The following is a 7,368-nucleotide window of genomic DNA, read 5'->3' as shown; positions in this document are numbered from 1 at the left end:
AAGTTTGTTGTTACTGATTGTCTGAAGCCTTCTTCTGTCAACTCATCAAAGTCATTCTCTGTCCAGCTTTGTTCCGTTGCTGGCAAGGAATTGCCTTCCTTTGGAGAAGAGGTGCTCTGATTTTTAGAATTTTCAGCTTTTCTGCTTTGGTTTCTCCCCATCTTTGTGGTTTTATCTACCTTTGGTCTTTGGTGATGGTGACATACAGATGGGGTTTTGCTGTGGATGTCCTTTCTGTTTGTTAGTTTTCCTTCTAACAGTCAGGACCCTCAGTTACAGGTCTGTTGGAGTTTGCTGGAGGTCCACTCCAGACCCTGTTTACCTGGGTATCACCAGTGGAGGCTCAGTTGGAAATGCAGAAATCACCCGTCTTCTGTGTGGCTCACGCTGGGAGCTGTAGACCAGAGCTGTTTCTATTTGGCTGTCTTGGAACCTCCCTCAGTATTGAGTGATTTTCTTAATCCTGAATTCTAATTTGATTGCACTGTGGTCTGAGAGACTGTTATGTTTTCAGTTTTTTGCATTTGCTGAGGAGTGTTTTACTTCCAATTATGTGATCAATTTTAGAGTAAGTGTGATGTGGTGCTGAAAAGAATGTATAGTGTGTTGATTTGGGATGGAGAGTTCTGTAGATGTCTATTAAGTCTGCTTGGTCCAGGAGCTGAGTTCAAGTCCTGAATATTCTTGTTAATTTTCTGTCTCATTGATCTGTCTAATATTGACAGTGGGGTGTTAAAGTCTCCCACTATTATTGTGTGGGAGCCTAAGCCTCTTTGTAGGTCTCTGAGAACTTGCTTTATCAAGCTGGGTGCTCCTGTATTGGGTGCATATATATTTAGGTGCATATATGTTTTAGGATAGTTAGCTCTTCTTGTTGCATTGATCCCTTTACCATTATGTAGTGCCCTACTTTGTTTGTTTTGATCTTTTTTTGGTTTAAAGTCTGTTTTATCAGAGACTAGGATTGCAACTCCATGCTTTTCTTTTTTTCTTTCCATTTGCTTGGTAAATATTCCTCCATTCCTTTATTTCGAGCATATGTGTTTCTTTGTACATGAGATGGGTCTCCTGAATACAGCACACCAGTGGGTCTTGACTCTTTATCCAATTTGCCAGTCTGTGTCTTAAATGGGGCAGTTAGCCCATTTATATGTAAGGTTAATATTGTTATGTGTGAATTTGATCCTGTCATTATGATGCTAGCTGGTTATTTTGCCCATTAGTTGATACGGTTTCTTTGTAGTGTTGATCGTCTTCACAATTTGGTATGTTTTACAGTGGCTGGTACCAGTTTTTCCTTTCCATATTTAGTGCTTCCTTTAGGAGTTCTTGTAAGGCAAGCCTGGTGGTGACAAAAATCTCTCAGCATTTGCTTGTCTGTAAAGGATTTTATTTCTCCTTCGCTTGTGAAGCATAGTTTGGCTGGATATAAAATTCTGGGTTGAAAATTCTTTTCTTTAAGAATGTTGAATATTGGTCCCCACTCTCTTCTGGCTTGTAGGGTTTTTGCAGAGAGATGTACTGTTAGTCTAATGAGATTCCCTTTGTGGGTAACCCGACCTTTCTCTCTGGCTACCCTTAACATTTTTTCCTTCATTTCAACTTTTGCAAATCTGACTATTGTGTATCTTGGGGTTGCTCTTCTCAAGGAATATCTTTGTGGTGTTCTCTCTATTTCCTGAATTCGAATGTTGACCTGTCTTGCTAGGTTGGGGAAGTTCTCCTGGATAATATCCTGAAGAGTGTTTTCCAAATTGGTTCCATTCTCCCCATCACTTTCAGGTACACCAATCAAACATAGGCTTGGTCTTTTCACGTAGTCCCATATTTCTTAGAGGTTTTGTTCATTTCTTTTCATTCTTTTTTCTCTAATCTTGTCTTCTCACTTTATTACATTAGCTGTTCTTCAATCTCTGATATTCTTTCTTCTGTTTGATCAATTTGGCTATTGATACTTGTGTATGCATCATGAAGTTCTTGTGTTGTGTTTTTCAGCTCCATCCAGTCATTTATGTTCTTCTCTATACTGGTTATTCTAGTTAACAATTCCTCTAACCTTTTTTCAAGGCTCTTAATTTCCTTGCATTGGGTTAGAATATGCTCCTTTAGCTCAGAGTTTTTATTACCCACCTTCTGAAGCCTACTTCTGTCAATTCATCAAACTCATTCTCCATCTAGTTTTGTTCCCTTGCTGGCAAGGAGCTGTGATCCTTTGGAGGAGAAGGGGCATTCTGGTTTTTGGAATTTTCTGCTTTTTGCGCTGGTTTTTCCTCATCTTTGTGGATTTATCTACGTTTGGTCTTTAATGTTGGTGTCTTCGGATGGGGTTTTCATGTGGACATCCTTTTTGTTGATGTTGATGCTGTTCCTTTCTGTTTGTTTGTTTTCCTTCTAACAGGCCCCTCTGCTGCAGGTCTGCTGGAATTTGCTGGAAGTCCGCTTCAGACCCTGTGTGCCCAGGTATCACAGTGGAGGGTGCAGAACTGCAAAGATTGCTGCCTGTTCCTTCCTCTGTAAGCTTTGTCCCAGAGGGGCACCCACCAGATGCCAGCCAGAGCTCTCCTGTGTGAGGTGTCTGTCGACCCCTGCTAAAAGATGTTTCCCAGTCAGGAGGTGCAGGGGTCAGGGACTCACCTGAGGAGGCAATGTGTCCCTTAGCAGAGCTTGAGCGCTGTGCTGGGAGATCTGCTGCTGTCTTCAAAGCCAGTAGATAGGAATGTTTAAGTCTGTTGAAGCTGTGCCCGCAGCCACCCCTTCCCCGCAGGTGCTCTGTCCCAGGAAGATGGGAGTTTTATCTATAAGCCCCTGACTGGGGCTGCTGCCTTTCTTTCAGAGGTGCCCTGACCAGAGAGGAGGAATCTAGACAGGCAGTCTGGCTATAGCCGCTTTGCTGAGCTGCAGTGTGCTCTGCCCAGTTCAAACTTCCTGGCAACATTGTTTACACTGTGAGGGGAAAAATCGCCTCAGTGATGGCTTGAGTAGCCCTCCCCCCACCAAACTCGAGCATCCCAGGTCAACTTCAGACTGCTGTGCTGGCAGTGAGAATTTCAAGCCAGTGGATTTTAGCTTGCTGGGCTCCGAGGGAGTGGGATACCCTGAGCTAGAATACTTGGCTCCCTGGTTTCAGCCCCTTTTCCAGGGGAGTGAATGGTTCTGTCTTGCTGGAATTCCCAAGCACTCCTGGGGTATGAAAAAGAACTCCTGCAGCTAGCTTGGTGTCTGCCCAAATGGCCACCCAGTTTTGTGCTTGAAACCTAGGGCCCTGGTGGTATAGGAACCGGAGAGAATCTCCTGTTCTGCAGGTTGTGAAGACCGTGGGAAAAGTATAGTATGTGGGCTGGAATGCACCATTCCTCATGGCACAGTCCCTCACAGCTTCCCTCGGCTAGGGGAGCAAGTTCCCCAACCCCTTGCACTTCCTGGGTGAGGTGATGCCCCACCCTGCTTCAGCTCACCTTCCTTGGGCTGCACCCACTGTCTAACCAGTCCCAATGAGATGAGCCGGGTACTTCAGTTGGAAATGCAGAAATCACCCGCCTTCTGCCTTCTGCGTTGATCTCACTGGGAGCTGCAGACCAGAGCTGTTCCTATTTGGCCACCTTGCCAGCCACCCTGACTTGTTTATTTTCTATGTTAGTCTGTGGGTTACCAAATATTGGGAAGTGGTGTGCTGAGAGGAGAATGTGAAGACAAAGTGTTGATCCAGTGACATAAAATTTTACAGCTTCCTGTGGAATAAGAAAATTTTGGAAGCTTAAGAAACTTTTAATTTACCTAATAAAACCTTGTGTTTTATAGAAGCATGAGGCCCACCCATTTTTGTTTACTCTATATTCATTCAACTACTTTTTATTTTACTCTGTATTCATTCAAACAATGTGGTGTGTGATGATCCACAAAACTTGAACTTTTTCCTGAAAGATTTAGGAAGTCATTTATTAAAGGATTTTCAGCAGATTTGGATCAGATTTGGAGTTTAGATCATTGCACAGCAATATGAAGGAGGAAGTTAGAGGGAAGCATGTCTGGAGGCAGGAAAGACAGTTAACTGTTTCCATGATAATTCAAATAAAAAGTGTTAAAGGCCTGGATTTAGGCTGTTTCATGGGCAATGGAGAGGGAGGTGGATATGACAGCTGTGATAGAAATAGAATCCATGGAACTAAAAATCTATTTCAACTGTAGCCCATTTCCACCTTATAAATTTAAAGTCTAGACTGTGATACCACTGAAAGGGTGGTCTTCTTGAATGAGTTTCCTACTTCACAGAAAATTATCAGAGCGTGTCTTTAAGAATCAAAATACATTGACTGCCTTGAACAATGAAAATCTTACATCAGAGGCAGAATAAAGCATGATCCCAACTGGGATGGTCAACCAGCTGGAGCTAGTAATTTTTTTGTTCTTTTCAGACACTAATTGTGGTAGATCCTTTGAATGGCTACCCCAAAAACCTTCACAGTGTTTGAAACAGGGTGTGGAATAGGATAAGGGTGGTGAGAAGAGGCTATTTGGAATGTGTCTTTCCATTTTTGAGATTGGGTGACAAGGTGTGTGATGGTGCTGCTTACAGAGAAAGGGCATTCAGAGGCCAGAGGAAAATTGGAAAAATGTGGGACGTGTGAAATTGAAAGTACCTGAGAAACAGTCAACTGGAGCTAACATGAAAGATATGTTCATATACAGCTTTTCAGCTTAGCGGGAAAGTCTAGTGTACATAGGTTTGTAATTCAAGCATCCAGGTATATGTGATAGTTGAAATCATGCAAGTGAGTTAGGTCCAGCAATGTTCAGTGACTTCCTCATGTTTCAAAACATTATAAGAGTGAAACTCAGGTCTTCTGGCTTTACCACAATTCTCAATAATACAAAATATTTGGGCAAAATAAACCTGCGTATTAAGTGTCTGGATCTCTTCAAATTTGGACTCTGATATCAGAAATTGCTACAGCCCTTGTATGCTACAGCTAACACAGATAGGCCCTCTTTTATGTTTCATAAATGTTCTGCATTTTATCCTATTTCTATTAGAATTATTTGAATTTCACCTTTTTAGTAACTTCACTTTTGAAATGTAACCCTAATGATTTTAGATTTCATAACTAGTTGGTTAACGTATAATTGGCATGATCTTTATATTATTTGTTCAGGAAAGTTTCTGAAGCATTGTTCTTTACCAAGTTTTGGAGTAATGGTGAGGATATGGATGTGGACCACTGGTCTTCATTCTGAATCCAATCAATTTAAAGAGAGCTCAACCACTGTAAAATTCAATACATTTACATAAATAGAAATCAATTGAATTGATTTTTGACAAACTTGCTCCACTGCCTTCAATTCAAAACCTGCTTATACATAGTGTTCCAGAACAAAATCATTACAGTGTACAACAGAAATACTGTTTTATTAAAAGCATAAAGATTATAGTTTTGCAAAGGCTTTGCTTTACGTGAATTTTCAGTGAAATAAAACTGCTTTTAACCACTTATACTATAAATCTGTAATATGCTTGCAGTCTGTAAGAGCTAATAAATCTATTAATTCATTGACCTGAAAAAGGTTTAAATGCCCAAAAATTACCAGCATTAATGGTTCTGATTATTTTCTCCATGAATTTGCACTGTGTACAATTACTATCCAAAGTATTTGAAATGATGATTCTTTATCCAGCTTAGATTAAACATGATACATTAACATATATTAAATGGTAGAGTATCTATATCATAAAATACATTAAAATACTGTACCAGAATATCTAGAAAGAAGGACTTATGAAGTAGACCTGCATGCCTTTCTCTCTCATTGCAGAGTTTGGGTGATGCATCAAAGGAAGAAAGAAAGCATATTATCTTGTCTAATTGCCTTGTAAACATTATAATGGCAGATCTCCTGGCAAACAAAGTATGTCATTTTGGCTAGCAGGAGAGAACTATGAAATACATATAGTAAAATGTAGTTGCCTATCTAGAATCACCTGTGGTAAATAGACCTGGAATCTTTAAGTTTACAGGGGATGGCTCCAAGGAAAATGTCACATAAACTATGTAACTGAGTAATTCATGACCTAAGTGGCTTCTTCTGTGCAAGATCTATACCAGAACACATCTCATGTAAGAAGAAAGGACTCAGTAAGTCACACTGGGGTCCCAGAACACTTTCTGCTTCACTTGTGTCATATAATTATTTATGTCATTGCAGTTATTAGCAACACTTGACATTGAGTAAGTACTCTGATTCTGTGATTTTCATTTGCCAGTCTAATTCTTAATATTATCTTAATGCTTGCATAATACAATATCTGAAATAATCTCAGGTCCTATGAATAGATCATTTTAATTTCATTAATAATAAATCACATTTTAAAAACCCTCAATGATGGGGGTATATCAAAGGAATACAGGAGTCAACTGAAAGAACTCCCAGTGGCCAAAACTAGAACAATTTGTGTAATAAAATAAAGTAGTGTATTAAATTATATCCCAAAGTTTTAAATTATTTTTAATGCTAAATTTATTTAAATATTTGCTTAAATAAATAGGGAAGAATATACAATCCTATAGACACATATTAGCAAAATGGAAAATTGCAGTCAAAATATAGGGCTGATCTGGGAAGAAGAAGAAGAGCTAATCCTCTGCATTACTCATAGCAATTTTCTTACACTGCTTTGATAAAAATCTAACAGTCACATAACTACATACATAAAAATATTTGACAAAATTGAATATCCACGTATTATGAAAACTCTCAGTAAAGTACAAATAAAAGGCAATTTTCTTATCTTGATAAAGCACAAACTGATTCTTAAATTGTATATGGTGTGGTAAAGGAGCAAAAATTCTAAAATAATTTTGAAAACAACAAAGTTAGAGGAATCATACTATCTGATGTTAAGACTTAAGTTACAGTAATCAAGATAGTCATGCAGGTCAGTGGAACAGAATACAGAATCCATAGATTGATGTCCACATGTATGGTCAATTGATCTTTGATAAAGATCAAAGAAAATATCAAATTTTCTTTTTAATAAATGGTGCTGAAATAATTTGACATCTTATGTAAAAAATAAACCTCTACTTATAACTCCCACTTTATAAAAAATTAACTAAAAATGGATTATAGACAAATGTAAAATTATAAAACTTTACAAGACAATCTAGGAGAAAATACCCATGACTTTGATTTAGGAAAATATTTCATATATTTTGAAGCTCTGATGTTTGGTCCATATATGTTTAAAATTGTTACGCCTTCTTGGTGAACTGATTCTTTTATCATTATATAATGCCCTTCCTTGTCTCTTATAATAGTTTTTCACTTAAAGTCTATTTCGACTGACAGTATAGGCACCCTACTTTCTTTTCATTA

Source organism: Rhinopithecus roxellana, chromosome 16 (assembly GCF_007565055.1).
Source record: "Rhinopithecus roxellana isolate Shanxi Qingling chromosome 16, ASM756505v1, whole genome shotgun sequence".
In the NCBI taxonomy this organism is placed as follows: domain Eukaryota; kingdom Metazoa; phylum Chordata; class Mammalia; order Primates; family Cercopithecidae; genus Rhinopithecus; species Rhinopithecus roxellana.
Note: the sequence above shows the minus strand (reverse complement) of the source record.